The sequence below is a fragment of the Chaetodon trifascialis genome, chromosome 2 (genome assembly GCF_039877785.1).
Source record: "Chaetodon trifascialis isolate fChaTrf1 chromosome 2, fChaTrf1.hap1, whole genome shotgun sequence".
NCBI lineage: Eukaryota > Metazoa > Chordata > Actinopteri > Chaetodontiformes > Chaetodontidae > Chaetodon > Chaetodon trifascialis.
The window spans coordinates 13,234,059-13,256,299 of record NC_092057.1 but is presented as its reverse complement, the minus strand read 5'-3'; the positions used below and the strand labels follow the sequence as shown (position 1 = coordinate 13,256,299).

General features: G+C 42.6%; 1 protein-coding gene across 10 annotated transcripts in view; it reads left to right on the top strand.

Annotated features, from left to right (window-relative positions):
* rbm47 (RNA binding motif protein 47) overlaps positions 1 to 22,241 on the top strand; it is a 33,268-nt gene that overhangs the window by 2,225 nt on the left and 8,802 nt on the right. The gene's annotated exons all lie outside the window — the stretch shown is intronic.

The window sequence follows — 22,241 nt, the reverse complement described above, 5'->3', positions numbered from 1 at the left end:
GTGTGGGGATGTGAGTGTGTGATCAGTTGCTGTCTTGTTGAGTTGTGAGTGTGTGTACGTGTGTGTGCATCAATGTGTGTGTTTCAGAAACTGGTTGAGCAGGGCGCCAGTTAGCCTTGGGTGTCCTGTTGTTGTACAAAGGAGACTTGGTTGTGTGAAAGTAAACGTGTGTGAGCGCACGTGTCATTGCTTCAAGTGTAGACTGCTGATGTTTTGAAGATGTTGAATTTGTGATTTTTCACAAAAGAACAAAACAAAAATGGACGTGCCAAAGTTTTTCAAATCTAACAAATCAGAATCACAATCAGCTTTACTGGCCAAGTATGCGCACACATAAAAGGATTTTGAGGCCGGTGTTTCATTTCCCTCAATGTGCCAGCACGGGAATAGACATATAGCTGAGAGCAAGGACAACAAACACTGAACAGACAAAGGTAAAGAATGGCGGAGGATTAAGAATGGTCAGGGGTGTCATGTACACAAGGATGTGGACAGGATGGGTGTGCAAAGACAATACAAACAGTGCAATTATTGACTGAATATGTGTGCATGTAGTGGGCAGTTTTATTGAATAATCTGCGAAGATGAAATTAGGAAAATAGAATATGAACTGACAATAAATGATTGGATAATAATAACTAGCACATCATTTGTAGAGGGCTGAGTTTTAGCAGATGTAAAACGACAGCTTGGAGACGCTGTAATGTGAGAGAAATGTTATTTTTTTCACTTACTAACTTTCTGTTTCCTGACAATCACCTGTGGAGAACAGGGAGGTGCAGAGGGACACCTGTAACACACTCCTCTGTGTGTGAGTGAGTGTGTGTCTCCTCTGTCTCACCAGGTGACTGGCTTCCTTGTGAATACTGTGAATACTTGCTGAGGTTTAAGGTGTGTGAAAGGCGTGTGAGTGTTGATGTGCTGGTCAGACCTGATGAAGTGATGACACACGGCTTCTTCGAACTGCCTCATGCAAAAACAAAACCAAAAATAGATAATAGTTAAATGCTTCGTATATGATAGTTACTATTCAAATAGAGCTGCACGTCTGTCAGTCTGTCAGTCTGTCGGCAGCTCGTTGTGCAAGAGGGTTCAAGAGGTGAACCATTTTTCAGAATGATACTTATCTCTCAACCCACTGTATCACATTCCAGTAGCAAAAAGGGACAAACAGTTATCCAAGACAGGAATTTATATCTAGACTTTTTTTTTTTCCCAGCATGACCTTAGTGGTATCGTGCTTGGGTCCGATCTAGTTTCAGGAAGACAGACAACATTGGAGAAAAGGGGGAAGCAGGAGGGATAAAGAAAAATCTTTTTTTGTCTTTGAGCGTGATGAAGGTGGAGCAGATTTTTATACTTTTTAAAAGCTTTGATTCAGCAAACTTCCAGCATAGGCAAGAGAAATAGCTCAAAGAGCGTTAATTATATACACACAAACACATGCAAATGTAGTATATGCTCATGTCACATGACTGTCACACCATCATCTCATGCTCATAATGGGGAAGCACAGATTCAGACCAGTGTGTGTGTGTGTGTGTGTGTGTGTGTGTGTGTGTGTGTGTGTGTAACAAAGCCATGAGCCTAATCCAGCAACGCTGAGGCTGAAATCTAAAGCTGTAGAGTAAAGAGACTAATGCAGCTGACAGAGAGCGAGAGGGGAACCTGTTAGCACTATTGTGTTGTTTATGAAACACCTGTAACAAGATCTGATCGCCCTCTCTGCTCTCTCCCTCTCTCTTTCTGTTTGTCACAAACACACATACCTGGAAAGCACAATGGCCACATTCTTCCCCTCCACCCCCTCCTCTCCACCTCCCCTTTAGCTCTCCTCTCCGCCAAACACTGAACGGCAGTGAGACGAGAGGGAAGTTGAAGCTGGTAACAATTAGGATAGCGCGTACAGGTAGAGAACAGGTGAGGCAGGGAGAAGGAGCACTAAAAGGACCGGCAGATACTGTGGACTGCACAGTGTCTGAAAGTCTTCCTCAGGCAGCAAAGATGAGAAACAAGGCTTGGAGATGAGCACTAGGATGGAAAAAAATTGTGACAATGTGTTGTCAAATGTGTTGATTTTACATTTATTGTGAGGCGGCCTCTAGTAGACATAGTAATCATGACAAGAGCAAAGGAGGGAGTCAGCTGACGTAAAGAATAACCTGTTTGCGCCCCGTGTGATTGTCAGTCAACACTATCTTATTTGAACTTATATAACACACTTAAATTATGTAACATATGTGACAGTAACATACTCGATCTTTTCCTAAACTTAACCCAGTAGTTTTGGTGCCTAAACTACATGCAAACTGCGACCGTTTCACAATGTTAGCCAAGGTCTGCTACACCTGTCGCTGGTGCTCTCCAACGGTCAGAAAAGTCAGATGTTGTTGAGGGAGTCAGTGGTACCCTGTTCAGTCGTTCATGTATGATGTTTCAGAAACATGTTAGGGAACGATGTTGGGGTCTTAGCTAAAAGAGGCTGACAGCGGTCTATCTTGTTGAAATGTGGAGTTTTTTGACCCATCCGACCACTTCGACTTCTGCCCTCTGCAGGATTTGTAGCGCCGTCTCCTCCTTTGCTGCCAATAGACAAGATTTCCCACAAGACCTCCAGAACTGTTTCAAAAGAAAAGAGAAATGATTCATATTATTGATGTTTCATCATTGAAGGTTTGGGCAAAAGAGTCTTGGTGTCAACGATGAGGAATGATTCTGATAGCACAACATACATCACTGAGAACTGGTAGGAAACAGGATGCAAACAAGGGTCACCAGCGTCAAAATCACACATTTTGTTGACCAAACCACTGACCCCAACCTCCTCCATTAGAGGTTTTGTGCCTGTATGACGTCACGCCAGGTCTGCCTCTGCAGCTGACAGACAACAGTCATTATTCAGACACCACAAGACCACAAGAGATCCTCATTTGGTAAATGCAAGCATAGGTCATTTTAAAAAAAGATGACCAGTGCTGTTGGTTTTATGGCGAGGACGGTCTTTAATTTACTGAGGTTTTGCTTTTTCTTGAGACCACAATACAGAGGGGACAGAAAATAATTTGGTTGAAAAATTACGCTTCAGTGTCATCAGTGTCTGCATCACCTGGGACAGACCAACGGTGTCGCTGATTAATTATGTTTAAATAAAACTAGTTTGCAACAGCAAATATGTGACTCACATCGCTTGCTGGAGGTTAGGAACAGGTTGTAATTTAATACAAAATCACTTAAAGCACGAGACTTGTGTTAACCTACAGAGTATTTTTACTCACCTTAGCTATTAACTAAACCACATTATAGTCCTGCACTTTCAACACATCCACAGGACCACCTGCCTGCAGATGCCATGTGGGACGTAAGAGTGATATAATGGGGAAAAGGAATTATGACTATTTGAATGTCATTTCTTGGAGACAGACCTCAGTGTAAAACTGCTGTCATAGGGACTATTTCTTCAGTTCAGACTAACAGGGAGAGCATTAAAAGGCACTTTTGGATGAACCCACGACAATCAGAATCCCATTCATCTCCATTATATTTGGGAGGAAGCAGATATTTCAAAACCTGCAGCAAACACATGAATTGATGCCACTGGACTGAAGTGAGGAAACGTGATGTCTTTCTAAAAGTGAGCCGAGGAGACGAGACATTGTGCAAGCGTCTCTCGTCTGAGAGCGTGTCTGGACCGATGCGCGCTGTTGAGTGTGTAAACAGGTGACATCCACTCACTGTGAAGGCTGGATCAACACTCCTCCTCCTCCCCTCTTCTCCCTGCACCCCCGCCTTCTGCCGTTCAACCTTCGACCTCAGCGTAACCCCTCCGCCTCCCCCCACCCCCGACCCCCCGCTGGGTGGTGACACTGCTGAACCCTCCATCCTCTCTCCTCCTATCCTGCTTGCCTCCCTCCTTCCCTCCTCTGTCCTTCAACCTGCTCGTAACGCTAATGCTGTTATTATGCTTCATTTCACTGCTACTTTTTCTCCTCCTCCTCCTCCTCTTTCAGCTGGATAGAGTTTGCATTTTTTCCAGTCTGTCAAAAAGTAATACTTGCCTGTCGATACGCACATTTAAAGCATTATCTGATTGATCCCTTACTAATGCCATTCCAGAGTCAGTGATGGGGGACAAAACATTTTTTGACACAGAGTCAGAGCAGGTTTATTGGAAATGCTTCAGGTGGAGACCTCTTCATGAGCAGTATGGACTGAAGGAACAATTGCAGTGACATGGCTGTTGTAATGCACATACGAGCATGCTGCTATTGTTTTAAAATAGCCTTGAACAGAACATGAACCTGTCCTTAGAACAGAGCATCCAATTGCCTGATCTCAAACAGGCTCTTCTCTGCATACCTGTTGCTACACACAATGGGCTAGTTGTCTGGACAGCAGACCAAGAGACAAGGTGTGTGTGTGTGTGTGTGTGTGTGTGTGTGCATATGTGTGCGCATGTGTGTGAGGAGTGGGTGATTTGATTCTGGCAGGGAAGGCAAGCAAATGCAAGTGGTGTTGAGGTGTGTGTGGAAGTGAGTAGGTTTGGGGCACAGAAACTACCGGTTCTACACTGCATCTCGTGATAAGATCCAACCCAAAACACACACACACACACACACACACACACACACACACACACACACACACACACACGCACACGCACACACACGCACACCCTGTCAGAATGGAATGTTCCATGGGCCGAGACTGACTGTGAACCCATTCACAAAACTGACACAAAGTGGCTGTACACACACACACTCGCACACACTCATGCACACGCAGTCACACGCACATGCACGCATGTGCAGACAATCAGGCTCGCCCCTCTCTCCTGTCAGCCCTTCACACATCTTCCCTCTCCCACCTTCTCACACCTCCTCTTCCTCCCTCCTCCTTGTTGCAGCCCATCATTGAGTCGAGAGCAGGTGAACAGGTTGATTGCACAGCGTTTAAGAGTCTCAGGTTGATTTCTTTTTTCTTTTTTTTTTCTCATCATGAAAGCCCTGTTTCGGTGTGGTGTGAGTGAAACTGTTGAGCAGTTTACCTATTGTGTGTTTGGGGATCTGTATTTAGGGGGGCGTTAGCTGGAGTTGGCCAACACTGAATTCCTCCAGCTTTTCATTCAGCCTCTTATCTGCCTGTTTTACTTTCCCTTCTCACTTTCCTGGCCTGCATGTGTGCGTTAGAGAACAATTCATCTTTCCAGGAAGTAAGGGATGGTGAAAATCACAGGTTCAAGATTACCGGAAGATGCCCATGGGTGCATATTCCATTTACTAGTCATTACTTTAGGATGTTTCTGATTTATCATCCTGCCATTTAATAATGAGATGCTAAAATCAAAGTATGCAGTTACAGTTGTCATAATGTGGAAAAACTGTGTAGTATGCAACATTGGCATGGATCCCCCTTTACGCTGTGAACATTTAGGCTTTGTTGTAAGTTGTTGCACAATTAGTCGGTAGCAATGGTGGATTAAAGGTGTGCTTGAAAGGAACTAGTTTGTACAAAGTGTCGTCTTACCACATCTAAAGACAAAAGTGTTCACAGCTGCTCCAAATGTCTGCTCTTACTGCAAAGGTGAGACGAAACGGCTGCTGTCAAGGGCGAGATACAAATTGTCACGTGTGCATTTGTACAGCCTACATACGCAAAAAAAGTGACGTAAGTATTGTGAAGGGGGAAAAGAAGAGAGAAGTTCATATCTGTGAGTCTTTCTCACCTCCAAAGTACCCATCCTCCTTCATCTTACCAAACAAATGACGTCTTATTGAATATTACTGACCTCTGTTGATTTTTATGCTGTCTGAGATATTTATTCATTGTTATCATGCATTTATTTGTTAGTGTAACATTTCAGTCATCAGCTTTACTGGGGAAGTAGGATGCAGCTTTAAAACAAAGTGCCATCAAACAGGTGAACCAAATAATTAAGAAGCAAAACAAAGATGAGCACACCTGAGATGTCCATTATAAATTCCTGTTACTTTGGAAAACTGTAGTGAATGCAGCAGATGAAGCTGAATTTGACACTTAAAATGGACAGCTCAGGCCATAACTTCAACTTTCACCTTTGTTTTCACTTTCAAATGGATGATAAACGTATTGTGGCCAAATGTGAATTTAACCGTGGACTGGTTCACAACCTGTAAGACGAGCTGAGTTAGTCTTAATGGACTCCAGCGCTGGTCCCAACTTCTTATTTTCTGTTCTGTTGTAATCTATTATTTAAACCGCATGCTGGTTGCACTCCATCACATGTTAGTTTGTGTTGTTTCCCGTGTTGGACAGTCACCCATGTTGACGTTACAGTGGTTACTGGTCAGATAATAAGTGGATTCATTGCGGTGACAAGTCATAAGGATGACTCTATTTCTTCCTCTATTGTGCCCTAGTTTTCCATCACATCTTTTCTTCACGTCTCTCTCTCTCTTTGTCTCTTTCTCTCTCTCCCTTTCTTGTCTCCTTGACCTTGGCAGTGATTGTAGCACCTAAACACACAATGCCCCTGCTCTGCCATTGGTTAGTGACAAGCCACATGACTGGAGTGTCAGCTGATCAAATTCTAGGCAAAAGGGGAAACTTCTTTCATCAGGATGGAAGAAAAAAAATGGAGGACTTTAATGTCAGATCCTGTGTCTGTGTATGTGTGTGTGTGTGTGTGTGTGTGTGTGTGTGTGTGTGTGTGTGGGAGGGCAGAAAGGCTCTCATTTTGTGCTGAGTCATTACTGTTAATCATAAGCGGGACGCTGGGATTGGTTGACGGTTGTTAGAGGATGTTAGGTGACCCTTTGAATGAGGAAGTGTTGCAACAGAACAAAGACTTTTCCCTGTTGGCGCAAGTGTATTCTTACTGTCGGAGGATTTTTTTAGGCTGAAAAGCATTTTTACACTCGACGTTAGTCAACTTAAACCTGCCTGTACCTTTACACACACTCACACACACACACACCCACCCACACCCACCCACACTTCTGCGCTGTCATCTGCAAGCTGTGTGACACCCCGTGGTATTCGCTGAGGCTCAGCTGAGGTCAACTGTTCAGATCACTTCTTGAGTCTTTACACTGCAGGTTCACCTCTTGTATCTTATGAACGACATGACTTGTTCATTTTGAATTTAATTTGAATCTTTATAATTACCTTGGTTTAAATCTCACCCCATCCAGTTTTCAAGTCAGGTTTAGTTTCAGTTTTTATTTTCTGGAAATGAGTCAGTTCGTCTTTCATTTCACTTCAGTTTTAGTTAGAATTTCATTGACAGTATTACAAATGTGTAAGACATGCATCCCACAGCAAACCTGCCTCTACTCGCATTAAAAGAGAAAATCTTTCAAAATGTCAAAATTAATGACATTCTTGAGTTGATTTCATGTTGTATTAGTTGCAGTCTTTTAATCCATTGAGTTACTGTAAAGGTATTTTAATCAATCACATACGTATTTGTATGAAAGTACAATGGAAAGAGAAAAAGATGCAGAAATAAATGGGGTTCATAAAGTTTGGTAGAGATACATGGACCGATAGAGACAAAAACTTCTTGGTCAAAGCCACAGAAAAACTCAAAGACACATGCTCATATTACAAGTGTTTCTGACTCAGATGAAGGTGTTTTTCTGCTGCCTGCATCGAGTATTTTCTCGACAAACAGTACTCTGTTCAGCTTCATCCATCAGCTGTCTCACATGCCCTGCAGGGGTGACATGCGTCGTAGGGCGTTCACATTTCTGCCGTGTTTATGTTTCCATTAACAGTCACTAAAGACTCTGACGTTTCTATCCAATGCAGCAGCAGCGGCATTGTGTCATTCAGTGCACTGCAAACATCATGTTAACATGTGCTTGCCCAGCAATGACATCATGTTTGACACACAATGTGCATGTAAATGTATGTGTTCATGTGCCTGAGCGTGTGGATTTGCATGTGTGAGCGTGTGCTAGACTCTCACACCGACATCAAAACCTTTGAAGAATGATCATCAGTTTTCTTACATACACACACACACGCTATAATCAAATATTGTGTGATGTGTGTGTAGAACCACGGACGTTGTTTTTAAAGATGACGGTATGCTTTGAACAGTACACGCTATTAAAATTCAAATGATCTTAAAAATGTTGCATTGATAAAAACTTAAATAAAACTATATTACACTTGCATTGAAAAAGTCAAATATGCATAAAAATGGTGTCAATGAAACAGTTTGCTGCTCTGCAATCTGTGTCTATCTGCACATGCACAGCCATACATTATTGATACTGATGCGTGTGTGTGTGTATGTGTATGTGTGTGTGTGTGGGTGTGTCTGTTACTCTCACTTTGGTTGGCAACAAGACAGCAGACAGAAACAAAGCAGACTCTTCTTCAGACGTCCCTCATCTGTCTCTGCGACCGTTGTGAATCTGTTTGTGTGCAGCTTCTTACGGTTATGTACAGGTTCATATCAGACCTGTTGGGCCGGTTCCCACACGTCCCTGTTTCTGTCTCCCTGAACTCTCAGCGGATGTCCATCTTCACCACGTTTTGCTGTCCTCAGTGCAGCCTTCTTTATACCACGGTCTGGGCGAAAACTCGATTCTGATTGGCTGCAGGGTGTGCATCAATTCCTGATAATGGACACCTCTAAGTAGTTCCAGTCAACCCGTTCACCTTTCTAAATGAATGCGCTCGCTGTATAGTATCGGCCTGTATTGCAAATGAGTATCCATAGCAACAGGGATGCAGTGAAAGTCTCTGTTTACAATTTGTTGCAACACATGAACAAGCTCACATCCAATTACAGCGAGTGACTGCGACATGCTGAGTGTCGTTCTTCAGGGCCTCGTCCTCTGAACACAGCGGGAATTACACTGCCCCTCCAAACTCACTCATACTTGTATCTCATTCACTGTTCAGCTCGTTGCTTCAAGCTGCGGCCGACAGTAAACATCGCCTGTCATTTGTTTGTGAAAATTGATTTAGATTTGGATTTTTAACATAAGCTTTCCAGTTCATAGCTGAGCCAAAGGGTGCTGTGAGCCGAGTGGACTTTGGCAGTCTTTAAAAAAATTAAGAAATGGTTTATTAAATACTGTAGTTGTAAGCACATTGAAGTGTTTACTGATGCATTAATCAGGACCTATAACTCCTCCTGTGGGCACACCTTCGTTGTGCATACATAGATAATGAATGACACTATAATATAAAGCTGCAATCGTATAAAATTTATCAAGTAATTTATTGTAAATTCATTAACACTTAAAATGTCCTTATAGCTGCTTATGACTATGTTACAGTGTGTCATAAACTTGCTACCGAATTGGCTCCTCAGAGGCATATTTCCATTTTTTATCCTCGGTGCTGTGGAAGATACTTTGAGCGAATAGCTGTGCAAGCTTACCATTACTTCACTCCGGAAGAAGTTGAATTACAGAAAAGAGGGAAATCTAGTTCAGTTAATTAAAGCTACTTGGAAAAAATGATCAATTCGACAATATACATAAATGTACTGGATTAAATCACTTGGGTGTAACATTGCGATGTGGCTAACTTGTGTAGACTTTGTGACACAGGCGAGTAAAGTCAGTGTTGATACACTCACCTGTACATGTGTTGTTAGATTTGTGTTTGAAAAAATCATTCTTTCCTTTCATCGCCCAAAAGTATTTGTAGTTTCAGTTCAACTGTACAAAAAATGGCAATGTTTCATAATTTTTTCCCGTCCTTTTGAACTGGATTGAGAATCATTGCTGTGAGCTTGACAGATATTGTATGTAATACTGTCACTTGACTTGATTCGTGTGTGCGTGAGAGGGTGCCTTTGTGTGCTCCAGTGCTGGTAGTAAAGTTATCTTGATTCATGCACCTCTCCACCTTTCACACAGCTTTATGACTGCATACGGCCTTTGCTCTAGCCTTCCTACACCCAAGTGAGGAGAGACTACATCTCTCCATCTGTAAACTTTGAACTGACTATCTACATATACTCTGTGTGTGTGTGTAACCTGGTATTTATCACGTTGTGGGGACAAAAATCTGTTAACACAGTCACATTGTGGGGACTCACCTGCCTTATGGGGACAAAATGCAGGTCCCCTTAATATAAGTCATTAAATTTTAGGGTGAAGGCTGAGGATAGGGTTACGGGTTAGGTAAGGTTAGGTTAGGTACAGGGTTAGGAATAGGCAATAGTGGTTAGGTTTGGGTAAGGCTCCAGCAAATGAATGTGAAGTCTATGTAATGTCCCCACAAGTGATAAAAACACAACGTGTGTGTGTGTGTGTGTGTGTGTGTGTGTGTGTGCTGCCAAAAAAGAATCAGTGATTGCATGTCCTTCATTAACAGAGTCATTGGTTAATGTGTCACTTTTAAAATGGCAATACCACACACACACACACACACACACACACACACACACACACACACACACACACACACACACACACACACACACACACACTTGTGCTGGAGTAGAACGGCCCCCTGTCTGATAAGAGAAGACTATGGGCCCCCGTTCTCTTTAAGGGTTGTTTCAGGTTATGTACACTTCCACACATTGTCACCGTGGTCTCCTTCCCATTCTCTCTGACCCTCTCTGTGTTTCTGGTAAATATGGCTGGAATGTGACAGCTTTAGGCTAGTTTGCATGCTCTTTATCTCCCGTGTGTTTGTCAGTGTGTCACCTGCAAAGTGACTCTCCACTCCGACTTCATGTTACCTGAAAAAAATAATGCTTATTAGCACTTTGTCAGCTGAAACTAAATCATCATTATCTCTGTGACAGTCAGTTGTGGAATGTAACTAAATACATTTACTTGTACTCCACTACGTTACACCAGGACTTCATAACATTTGTCTGACAGATTTAGCTACTTTACAAAATTAAGATCTTTGCACTCAAAAGATACAAAGAGCTTATCAAATACGATGTTTTGTAAATTTGATGTATTTATAGCTGAAGAAATTAGTTGATTGCTCGCTTAGTCAAAAAACAAGTTAAAAACTTTTCATGGTTCCAGCTTCCCACAATGTTTTACGATTTGCTGCTTTTCCACATAATCATTGTAATAATTTTATTATCAATAATCTTTTTATTATAATAATAGAATAATCATTGATTGCAGTTCTATTCAAAATAGTTAAAAAATACGGTCCACCGCAAGCATCTACAGCAGTAAAATCCTTCTTTTACATTAATGCATCAGTAATAATCTAATATGTCAAAGAAGCCATTTCACTATTAATACTTTAATTACATTTTCCAGATTATTTGTACATCCTTTTACTTCAATGCAGGACTTGTACCTACAGTTTGCTATTAGTGCTTTAACTAAAGGACCTTTGGATAAAGTTGCCCATGCAGGCAGGCAACTCATGCTAACGAAATACTGTCATCACCTTTCAGACGAGCCAAACGGTCATAAGTGATCACAGAAGAACCTGTCAGACTCAGCAGGTTCATCCTACAATGCCTCAGGCTCTTCTAATTTACAGTGTCTCTCCAGGCACTTTTTTGAACTAATTTGAGTCAATATTGACCTTGGGGTTTCTTTTTTCTAATATGCCTAAAGATATACAAAAAGTAAATATTTGTTTTGATGAATCCTGGGGAGTCTCTGGATAAACATGATCTCAGTCTCAGTGACAGATCCTGTAACTCTATTAACCCTTCTGGACCCTTTGAGGGTTAACAATACTTTGGTTTGAACCAGGATGAAGTTTTGCTACGTGTGGTTCGAGGGATGGCAAAGTCTCTCTGAAATATCTCAACAGCTATTGGAGAGATTGTCATGAAATTTCACAGAAACATTTCTGGTGCCCAGAGGACGAACTCTGATGATTTTAGTGATCCCTGGCTTTTTATCCAGCGCCATCTTCAATTTAAAATTGAAATGTGCTCCCTGTGCGGTTACATCAAGAGGAATTCTGATTGAGAAATATCTCATCATGCTTTGATTTTAGTGCTAATTAGAAAACATTAGCATATCAAACTAAGACTGTGAACATGTTTGTATCTGTGACACATCAGCACGTTAGCATGGTGGTTTTGAGAACGTCAGCATGCTGACATTAGCGTTTAGCTCAAAACGGCGTTATTTGAAGGCAGGAAATGAGCAGCAAACACGGCTGTGGGCTCAAAGTCTTGATGGTGAAAATGAACCTTCACGTGTTGGATTCTTTTGGAGCGTATCTGTGAATCCATTTACTCAAACACGAGCTCATGGCTTTTCCCTGATTGTTGTCAATCATCACCTTTCGTCACACCCACTGCCCTTTTATCCCTTCCCTTACCTTTTGTCTTATTCCTTATCAGCTGAGTGAGAGAGAGAGAAAAAAGGTGGGGGGTTACCTGTACTGAGTGGCCCCACCTCTCTCTTCTGGCCATTGAGAATGAGTAAACACTAAACCACCTTTGCTTACCTCCACACTCGTACACTCAGACACGGGCAGGCAAGGAGACTCTTACCAGCCGCAGCCTGTCAGCGTCAAAGAGAGTGAACGGACAGACAGAGAGTGAGTTTAAGACAAGTGTGAATGTGCAAAGTGAGTGCAAACTAAAACGCATCTTCTGCATCTTCCTGGCCTGCTCGTCGACCTCTGCGTTCCTCTGTTTGGGATACAGGTACAGTGTTAATGTCGACCCTCGGCTGTGCTTCTGTCTTTGTGACACATCTTGTTTAAGCTTCTTTAAAATCTTGTCATCGCTTCTTGTTGTGTTACTCAACTTGATCAATCAGGTCGGTTTGCCTTGAACAATTCTCCAAATTTTGCAAATGTGACACTTAGCCTTAGCCTTTCCTTGTGTGCCTTCACCCTCTGTGTAAAAACATGTGAACCTCTTCATGAGCAAACCTTACAGTCTTCTGCTGAAGACATTCTTGAGGAAGTAGTTTTTACCGTTGGAGTTTGACTCATTGCCTGTTTTCTCTCATCACATGGAAGAAATCTGGCATCCTGTTTAATTAGCTGCAGTTCACCAGACTTCCCAGTTTCACCGCTTTATCAGAGCCAGAATGGTTGGAAAAACAGACAACAAAGGAACTTAAACCAATCAGTGATTGGAATGGAGATCGAGATGTCATTACAATGAAACCAGTGGAACCAGTGGGGTGGCATGACATTGTATGTGTGTGTGTGTGTGTGTGCGTGTGTGTGTGTGTGCGTGTGTGTGTGTGTGCGTGTGTGTGTGTGTGTGTGTGTGTGTGTGTGTGTGTGTGTGTGTGTGTGTGTTAAAGGTGGGGGATAAAAATATGCTTCAGTGAGTGCATGGACAGGCCGGTATTATTACCCACAGACTTCCGGGTTCTCTGTCATATAATATGTGGACTTTTACCCCGATTAGGAGAGCTGTTTGTTGTGTGCGTGTGTGTGGGCGTGACAGAGAATCCAGTGATCTGGAGTTACATTTCATTTACTTAAGTTGTGCTGTGACAAAATGACGCAACTTGCAGTCTTTTAAGTTAAAAAAAAAAAGCCTGCATTGACAGAAATGTTATTTCAGTTGTGTGTTTGTGCGATTGTGCCATTATGAGAATGTGACACATGATCTCTTAAATGTGTTTGTAGACAGGGAGGGTCACTGTTTGATTATAAAAGTGTGTATGAAGGTTAGCTCTTTTGCAAGCCTGTATAGTAAGTCTGTGAGGGATGCTGAAAATGAGCTTATATGCAAATATTTGGTTGCCAAATATCAGCAACTCTGCAACCTTAAATGTTGCTGGTTTCCCCTTACACTCACACACGCGCACGCATGCATGCATGCACGCACGCACACACGCACACACACACACACACACACACACACACACACACACACACACACACACACACACACACACACACACACACAGGGGGCCACTAAAGCCTCTATCACGAGTGTGTGACACTGTCAACATCAGTAGTAATTGTCTGAAACAATGTCTGCTATGGCCTTGAACAGGCTAGCTGATTAGCCTGAGGAATGTGTTTGCCTAAGGAAGCAAAGCCCCTTTCAGCTAGCGCTAAAGCTAAAGCTGATGATTACTAATGACTATGTAGCTGTGTGAGGGGACATATGTGGCAACATTTGGCTGCAGTTGACCTTTCTATCCTGTCATGCTTCATATCAAGACTCTTATCGAAGCCTTTCTGTTTTTAATTAGTGCCTAGACTATTACTAATTAGAAATTAGAGTTTGAATCAGTCACTGTCAGGTCTGATGCTGTTATTGGAGTCATAAAGAAACAGTTTTCCTGCTTAAAACCATGGTGTTTGAGTAGAATCCTGTTGTTTTGAATGGACAAATGTGAAGGTCCTGAAGGCGGGGGGCTCTCAGAGTAAATGAACTGGAATCATCCCTCAGTGGTGAAGTTGGGGTGGGCTGAAGGCGGTCACTTACGCACTCTGTCTGACCTGAAATTCTTCAGGCCAGTTTCACTTTAAAGGGCTTTCTAGCGCTGAGGGAGGCCTGAACATTTGGTCCCTCTGTTCGTTAGCCCCTCTCGCTCCTCTCCATCTGGTCTTTTCCTCTTCAGCTCTCCCCTCTCACACACACACACACACACACACACACACACACACACACACACACACACACACACACACACACACACTGTCAGTGCCTACACTTTTCCACATTTTTCCCTTCCTCACCCTTCTCCTTCTCTGCATGCCCTCCTCTCCACACCTTCCTCGTTCCCCCCCCCCCCTCCTCCCTGCTGCTCTTTTTTGAGCTTGAGTGAACCGGAGGAATGAGGGTGACAGGTACATGGATGGGAGGAGAGAAAAAAGGGAAGAAAAGTAAAGGGAAGGAGGCAACAAGAGGCAGGGACACAAATGAAGGGGCTCAGATTTTGGAAAATGTCGTGTTGATTAGACTAGATTAAAAAAAAATGAGTTCCTCAACCTCTGAACAAGAAAGCAGAAAGTGACAGAAAGCTTCTGCAGCTGTTTTGAGGGTCATGTTGAAAAGTTGCATTTGAAATCCTGAAAGGAGTTGTGAAAAGTTTCAGTTTAATTGTGAGTGAAGTGTTATTTTAAACCTACGATGGGCAGCAGAAACAACAGATTATCACCTTACATGCTGAATTTGTTAGCAAACAGTTGTTATCGAGTAACATTATCATTAATTTTATCACTAATTCCTTTAGCTCTGTTTTTGGTCTCTACCAGCTCCTGAGGGAAATCTCTGCTTTGGTGCTGAGCAGGCAGTGTACAGTAGGCTTTTAGAGATTTTTCTGTGGAAACAGCTGTAAGATTTACGGCTGAAAATGATGCTATGGGAGCAGTGAGGGTGAACTTAAACAGCAAAGGCCCTTTAGAACGAAACAATGACGCCACTTCACATTCAAACCCATTATTTCCAAACATTTGGTTCACGCCATGATGGCTTTTGGCTGAAAAGCAGTGCACGCAGCCCAGAGCATCATTTGGTTTATTAATATTATAGAAATATCAATTATAGCTTCTTTAAGTGCTGAAGTGAAGTTAAAGTATCAGTTAAATTTAAAGTCCTGAAAGAAATTGAGAGTGTGATAAATTGATTTTAGAGTGTGTCACTTAAAAAGAAAGGAGAGATTAAAGAAGTTGTAAAGTTTAAGAATCACTTTAGGGTCTGGGACAACGTGATGGGCATTTTTCACTCTCATCCTGAAGATGATCTGCAGATTGATCGATAAAGAAAATAGTTTTTAGCCGCAGCCCCAGTGCTGCCGCACAGGACTGTGTGTGGTGATAGCGAGACAACATCTAAAAGGCAACAGTTCCTCAAAAACAGTGTGAAGGGACAGAAAAGGACGCTGTGATAACGCAGCTTCCCTGACTCTGACTTAATGCTTCATCCTGTTGTAGTCAGCGTGCTGACAGTTGAGCGGTGGGAACCACAGTGTGAGGACATCATGTGTCCTGAAGGGTCAGCCGCAGTTCTCACTTCTCCTCTGTCGAGTTCACTCGGCCGTAGCCGCTCACTGCAGCCGAGCTATGAAAATGTACGTGTGCAAGACACAGTGGAACAACACTTCCTTTGTGTTGCTTTATATTTCTCGGGGTTACAATCAGCAAACACGATCCTCTTTCTAGTAATTCTCCCATTTTCAAGGACATGAGTCATGTAGGTATTTTTTTTGGACACCATGAGGTTGTACAAACTACCTGAAACGATTAAGCAGCCGGAGATGAACAATCACAGCGTTCCTGCTGTTTCTCTTACGTTGCTAAAACATTTTGTCAGTTTCTGCACTTGTCTGAGGGGAACTGCTTCCAGGAAAGCACAGTGTGGGACTAAACACTGCGGTGTACTCCTACAGGCCATATCACTCCACAGAAATGAACAGCACGACCTCTGGTCTTGTGACATGCTACTCATTTACTTATATGGTTGACTTGTAATAATAGATGGCAGTCACACAGGCTCTCTGGCCAAGATACTGATTACCATCACTGCTTTATTGCTGACTTTATTCCTGCTTATTCATGGTTTTTGCCTATGTGGCAAATTCCTGTGTGTGTGTGTGTGTGTGTGTGTGTGTGTGTGTGTGTGTGTGTGTGTGTGTGTGTGTGTGTGTGTGTGTGTGTGACCCTGGCCTTAAAAGAGAACCAGCTTATCAGAGATAACCAACAAAGTCTAAAAGGCACCCTCTAATGTGATTATTTTTGATTTGGTTCTACGTGTGTTTCAGCTTAAACTCAATGTCAGCTGCGGGGTCAGAGTCTAGAGATTTCTAATTTTCCTTCGTGAATAAAAGTCAATCATGAGCCACACAGGCACTGTACACCTAACGTGTATTGATCCGTGGCTGGAAAAATGGTCCATTACAAATATCCAGTTTACACCTGTTTGAGCAACATTTGATACAAATTACAGACATATGTTTTCAAAGAACGGGCTTTAGAGTGCTGCAGACAGGGATGGATTGAACGCATTATTGTTTTTCGTCTTTTAATGGGATTTATTGACAAAAAGAAAACTACAGAATGGAAACTACTATCCCTCAATACTAGTTCATTTAATGTATTCCTTCAAATTTAAACTTAAACTCACAAGTAAACCGTAATCCACAAAGCAATGAAAGGCAGTCACTGTATGTGGTGTGAAGTTATGGTGTGTTTGTGTTCCTGACAAATCATTCAGTGAACATGCTCAATGATTAAGAGGCGAGAAACAGTACATGTTCTTCCTCCATCTTGCGAGTCTTCCTGTGGGGGTTCAACAGTTAACCGCTGACCTGATGCAGCGATGGCCCCGCTGTGCGGTCACCAGAACACCTGACCCCTGTCTGAGTCCTGATTGGCTAATGCCTGACAGTTAATCTTTGATTGAGATTGACCCCACCGACTCAGAGTTAGGCCCTGATGTTACTGATCGGTGATGCTGCTCACCATTATTCTGCACTTTTCTAGCTTTTGCACACGTGTCAAATGATTACACAAAACGGCATGAAAATACACACCTTCACCTGCATATTTGTACACACACACACACCTTTACGGAAATACCTTTTTCCCCTGATTTACATTCAGTTGACTTCTTCCTATGTCATGGTAATTGATTTGACAGTTTTATAATTAGACGTTGGTGTGCTACAGTCATTTATAGCTCTCAATCATTTGTACTTTAATCCCTTTTTTGTCTGTCCATCATTCTCTGGTCTTTATGCTAAATAGACTCTCTTCTTGCCTGTTTACTCAGTCGTTAAGGAGTGGGGCTGGTTTCAATAGCAGCTGAAACTCCAGCGCACTGTTGACCACACACTGTGACTTTCATCTCTCTCTCCCTTTCACCCCATCTGCTCTCTGTATCCCTCACTCCCTCTTTTCTTTGCTCTCTCTTTTCAGAGCACTTGGGGGAGTTTTTAGACAGAAACTTTGTAAGCGGGTGATGTTCTCTCATCTGGCTGGTTTTCCTCTCGGTCGTCTCTCTATCTGCTCTCTTGACTGCCCAGGAAGGTGTGCGTTGTTTGCTTAAGTTAAGCTGTGCTAGGAACATGTTCGCCGTTGTTATGTACAAAAATACACACACACACACACACACACACACACACACACACACACACACACACACACACACACACACACACACACACACACACACACACACACACACACACACACAGTTGAAGTCTTGTGCTGACATGACATAAATCAGTCTAGTGGTAACTCCCAGTCAGAATTTCCAAATGTCAGAGTAAGACAGCAGCATGAGGAAGTATTCAAACACCACTTTGAACGTTTCCTGTGTTTTTTTTTTCTATTTCTGCAACTCTAAGCAGAAAGCCCTTAAAAGCCATAAAAACTACTTTTCCCATCAGTCCCCTCACCTGTGAAGAGTGAAGATTTGTAGGTTTGTGCAACAGCTGCATTGCGCTGTGTGTGTATCTATCAGTGGTGGAAGAAGTATTCAGATTGTCAGATTGTAAGTACCAATACATTAACGTCAAGGTCTTATCAGCAGCATGTATTCACAGTAAAAGCGGTCATGCAACAAGAAACGGCCCCTGAGACTGATGTATGACTTGATTAGATTGCTAGTAGAGACCCATCAATACTTATGTAAGATTGTACTGGTGTAGCTGGTTGAGGGAGTCTATCTTAAATACTTTAAGGTATTTTAGTTTCCAACCTCTGGGTCGGCACCTCCAAAGGGTCACAAGATAAACTTTCTTTATTTTTTTCCTCCAATCTTTGCTTTTCTTGTGAAATATTGGGTCTAAAAGAATTAGAAGTTTAGAGGGAAAATCTCTCTTTGGTAACAAATTAATCTTAAATGTGACAAGGGGCCTCAACTATATGCTGTTTCGGTCACAAGAGGGTGGGACAAAGTTTAATCTTTAACGATTACTCTGATCATACTTCTTAAATGTAAAAAAAGACAGCAGTAACTGCATCTGACAGTCAGACAAACGTAATGGATTGAATAGTACAATGTGGCCCACAGTGTTAAGTGTTAAGTAGGATGAAATGGAAATACTCAAGTAAAGCACACAAAAAAAAACCTTTCTACTAAAATTCTTGTGCCTGTGGGATCTGACCACAAACGCACACACACTCACACAAAGTACCTGTTTTAGCTCCACCCTCATCCTCTCTCATGCTTGCAACTTTGGCTCAGTGTGTGTGTGTGTTTAGAGGAGGCTGGCCTCTGTACTCAGTGCCCTGCTGTACCTGTCTCTCATGGAGGTGGACCAACACTCCCAGAGCAGGCGGCCAAGCAGCGGAGCGCTGTGAAGCAACAGGGGTACCGTAGCTCTCCTCCCCTCTGACCACTCACTGCTTCTCCTTCCTCTTCTCTTTTCCACCAACATCCCATCTGCTCTGATATCCTTCTCAAGATTTCAGTCTCACTTCCCTCTCTGGCTGTCAGTGGTTTTATAAGGATTCTTCAACCTGCAATGTTGACTGACAGGTTTTTGATGATTATTTGGCAGTTCCGTCTATGAATTTGTCTCAAATGTAAAGGCAGGTTTGAATAGTATTTGCATGACTCAGCTGCTGTGAGGTTATCTGTTGACTGTGTGCTGCAGTATGCGTTAAAGCAGCAGGACTGGAGTGTTTGTAAGCGTTGGTGTTTCATTGATCCTCGTCTGCTGCCTTGTGACCCTGCTCTTAGGGGCTGCTGAGTAGATGCTGCGAGTACATCGCCTCCACGTGTCCACGTGTGTGTGCATACAGCTAAGATGGCGACATCCTTAGGCCTGTTTTCTTCAGTATGCTGGATCAGTGTCACTCAGGATAGAGCAGCAAACTAAGAGACGCATTGTTCCTCACTGTTGAACACTCACTTGGATTTACTTTGCTCCATAATCTGCAATAAATTGGGAGTGGAAGAGAGGTGTGTTGGCTTATAAAATCTGCAAATGCTCCTGAGACGAGCACATGATAGCAGGGTTGATTTAATGTCAGGTCAGTGACATGAAGGATGAAACGCTCTTCCTCTTTCTGGCTGTGAGGAACCATGCTTTAAAAAAGCCATGCTTCATTTGATAATTTGTGGGAAAAGGTGGAATTTGTCCACAGTATTCAGTTTATGGTATAAAAGCCTTCGTAAAACAATTCAGCCCCCAATAACATGCTGTTAATACATAGAGAATCAGGCGCCTCCATCAATCATAAACGCAATGTAATGGGTAATCTCCGCTGCTATAACTGGAACACTTTAACCCAGTAAGTTGGTCCTGTTAGCCAATAAAATCCTTGCTCTTTAACTTCCAGCCAGCTCTTCCCTCCTGGAGTTCACAACCTTTGAACCAGGTGAACTCTGCGTCTGAGCTCTCAAAGTCGGTGTAGATTATGCTTTGCCTAGCAGCTGCTAGCTGTTCCTGTTGTGCTGCAGCGACAAGGAGAAATCACATGCAAGCAGTTCTAACTTCTCTCTCTCTAAAAATCAAGTTTCTTAAAAACGGAGGCGTCACCCGTAAATCTTTATGCCCTCTGTGAGTGAAGGCTGTGATTTGAGTTTGTCGCAGTTAATCATCTACCTGTTGTTGCCTCAGTTTTCTTGCCCCCCCCCCCCCCACACACACACACACGATTACATGCACCAGGTATAATGAAGCTTTCAAGCAAATTATTGTTTTTGTCCCTGTGTATTATTTTCTCTATTTCCTCTTTCACCAGGCATTACTTCCCCACTTCTTCTGTGGCTTCTTGTTATCTCAAGTTTTCTGATAACTCAGATACAGTTTGACGCCAAAAGATCCCAAATACACACTCATCACTATCATTTTCTTAATGTTATGCAAAGGAAGAGAGATTTGTAACACAACATCCAATTTTTACTTCACTTTTCACACATAGTGCTGTGATTTCCTGAATCTCCCCTAAGAAAGGAAAAACCTCAGCACAACAGCGGTCAGCACTGAGGAAGTTAGGAACATCTCCAAGTGGTCAAAAGCAGGAAGCAGGTCACCCCACACTGAGACTGAACACTGAAAATGCCACACTTTTGACACACACAAAATATCCAGTCAAGGGAGTTTAAACTGACTTCTGTATGTTACACAGAGTGTTGACCTCAAAGCTTCTTTTTTTTTTTAATCACCGAGCAGAACTCCCAAAGTGAATATTGTCCTCCCTTTGTCATCAGTCTGGCAAGATAAGGCTGATAAGAGATGGAGTCATGTTAGCACTTCACACAATAGAAAGAACAGAGCGAGGGCACGTCGAGCTGTGGAAGCGGAGAGAAAGCAACACAGAAATAAGCACGCAGGCTGCTGGGAAAACCTTGAGTGATGTGTTTTTGATTTTTTTGTGCAATAAAAGGAACTGCGTGCTCGCTAATGCATCTCTATGTGACAGATGCCCTTGTACCTCTGTTGAAAATGATGTTTTTATATAATCTAATGTCATCTTGACCTATGTCAACATGCAGCAACCAACTACTGGCTAAAGATAGAAGGAGAAAACAACATCCTGTCTTTCCCCATTCTTGCCATTTTGTATTCCTCTTTGTCCGTTTTGACCTTATTGTCTTCTGTACATAACATTTATGATATTTAAAGCATCTCTCTTTTATTCTATCAAGCTGACATTTGCATCATTCTCATTCCTCTGTGGAAGAGGTGTGAGCCAGGTTTCAGGTAATTCTAAGCCCTCCAGCCTTGGGCGAACTAACAAGTGAACAGGTGTGTGTGTGTGTGTCTGTGTGGGAGAGTGGGATATTGGGTCAAGTCAAATGAGTGTGTGCGTTACCATGGTTGCTTGGCTTAGTAGTGTTTTACCTTTGTTGACCGCCTCAGCTATCCCCATCAAAGTCCAGGCTATCCTGTGACGCACACACACTGCCCGCCTAACTAGCATGAGGTTGTTTTTTATTTGGCCTATTTGCTTTTATGACGTTTAGCCTAACAAAAAGTAGTTTGCTTTGTAGTCTGCTGTGATTGGCTGCCTCCATGTTGTACGCAGTGTGTAGATTTGGGGATTTAAAATGCTGTGGATTTTTTCCGTTCTGAATGCTGGCAGCGTTGGAAAATAACAGAATAAGAGGTTTATGTTTGGAAAGCCGATTTCTGATTGTTCTCTGTTCCTTTTATAGGGCTGCAGCCCTTAATGAAGTGGCACACACACAGAATCTCTCTCTCTCTCTCTCTCTCTCTCTCTCTCTCTCTCTTTCTCTCTCTCTCTCTCTCTCTCACACACACACACACACACACACACACACACACACACACACACACACACACACACACACACACACACACACACAGAAAAAGCTGCACCCACACACAGTTTAACACTCATGATAAAGAGGTAAAAAGTCCTACACCCTCTTGTGGTGAGTGTGTGTGTGC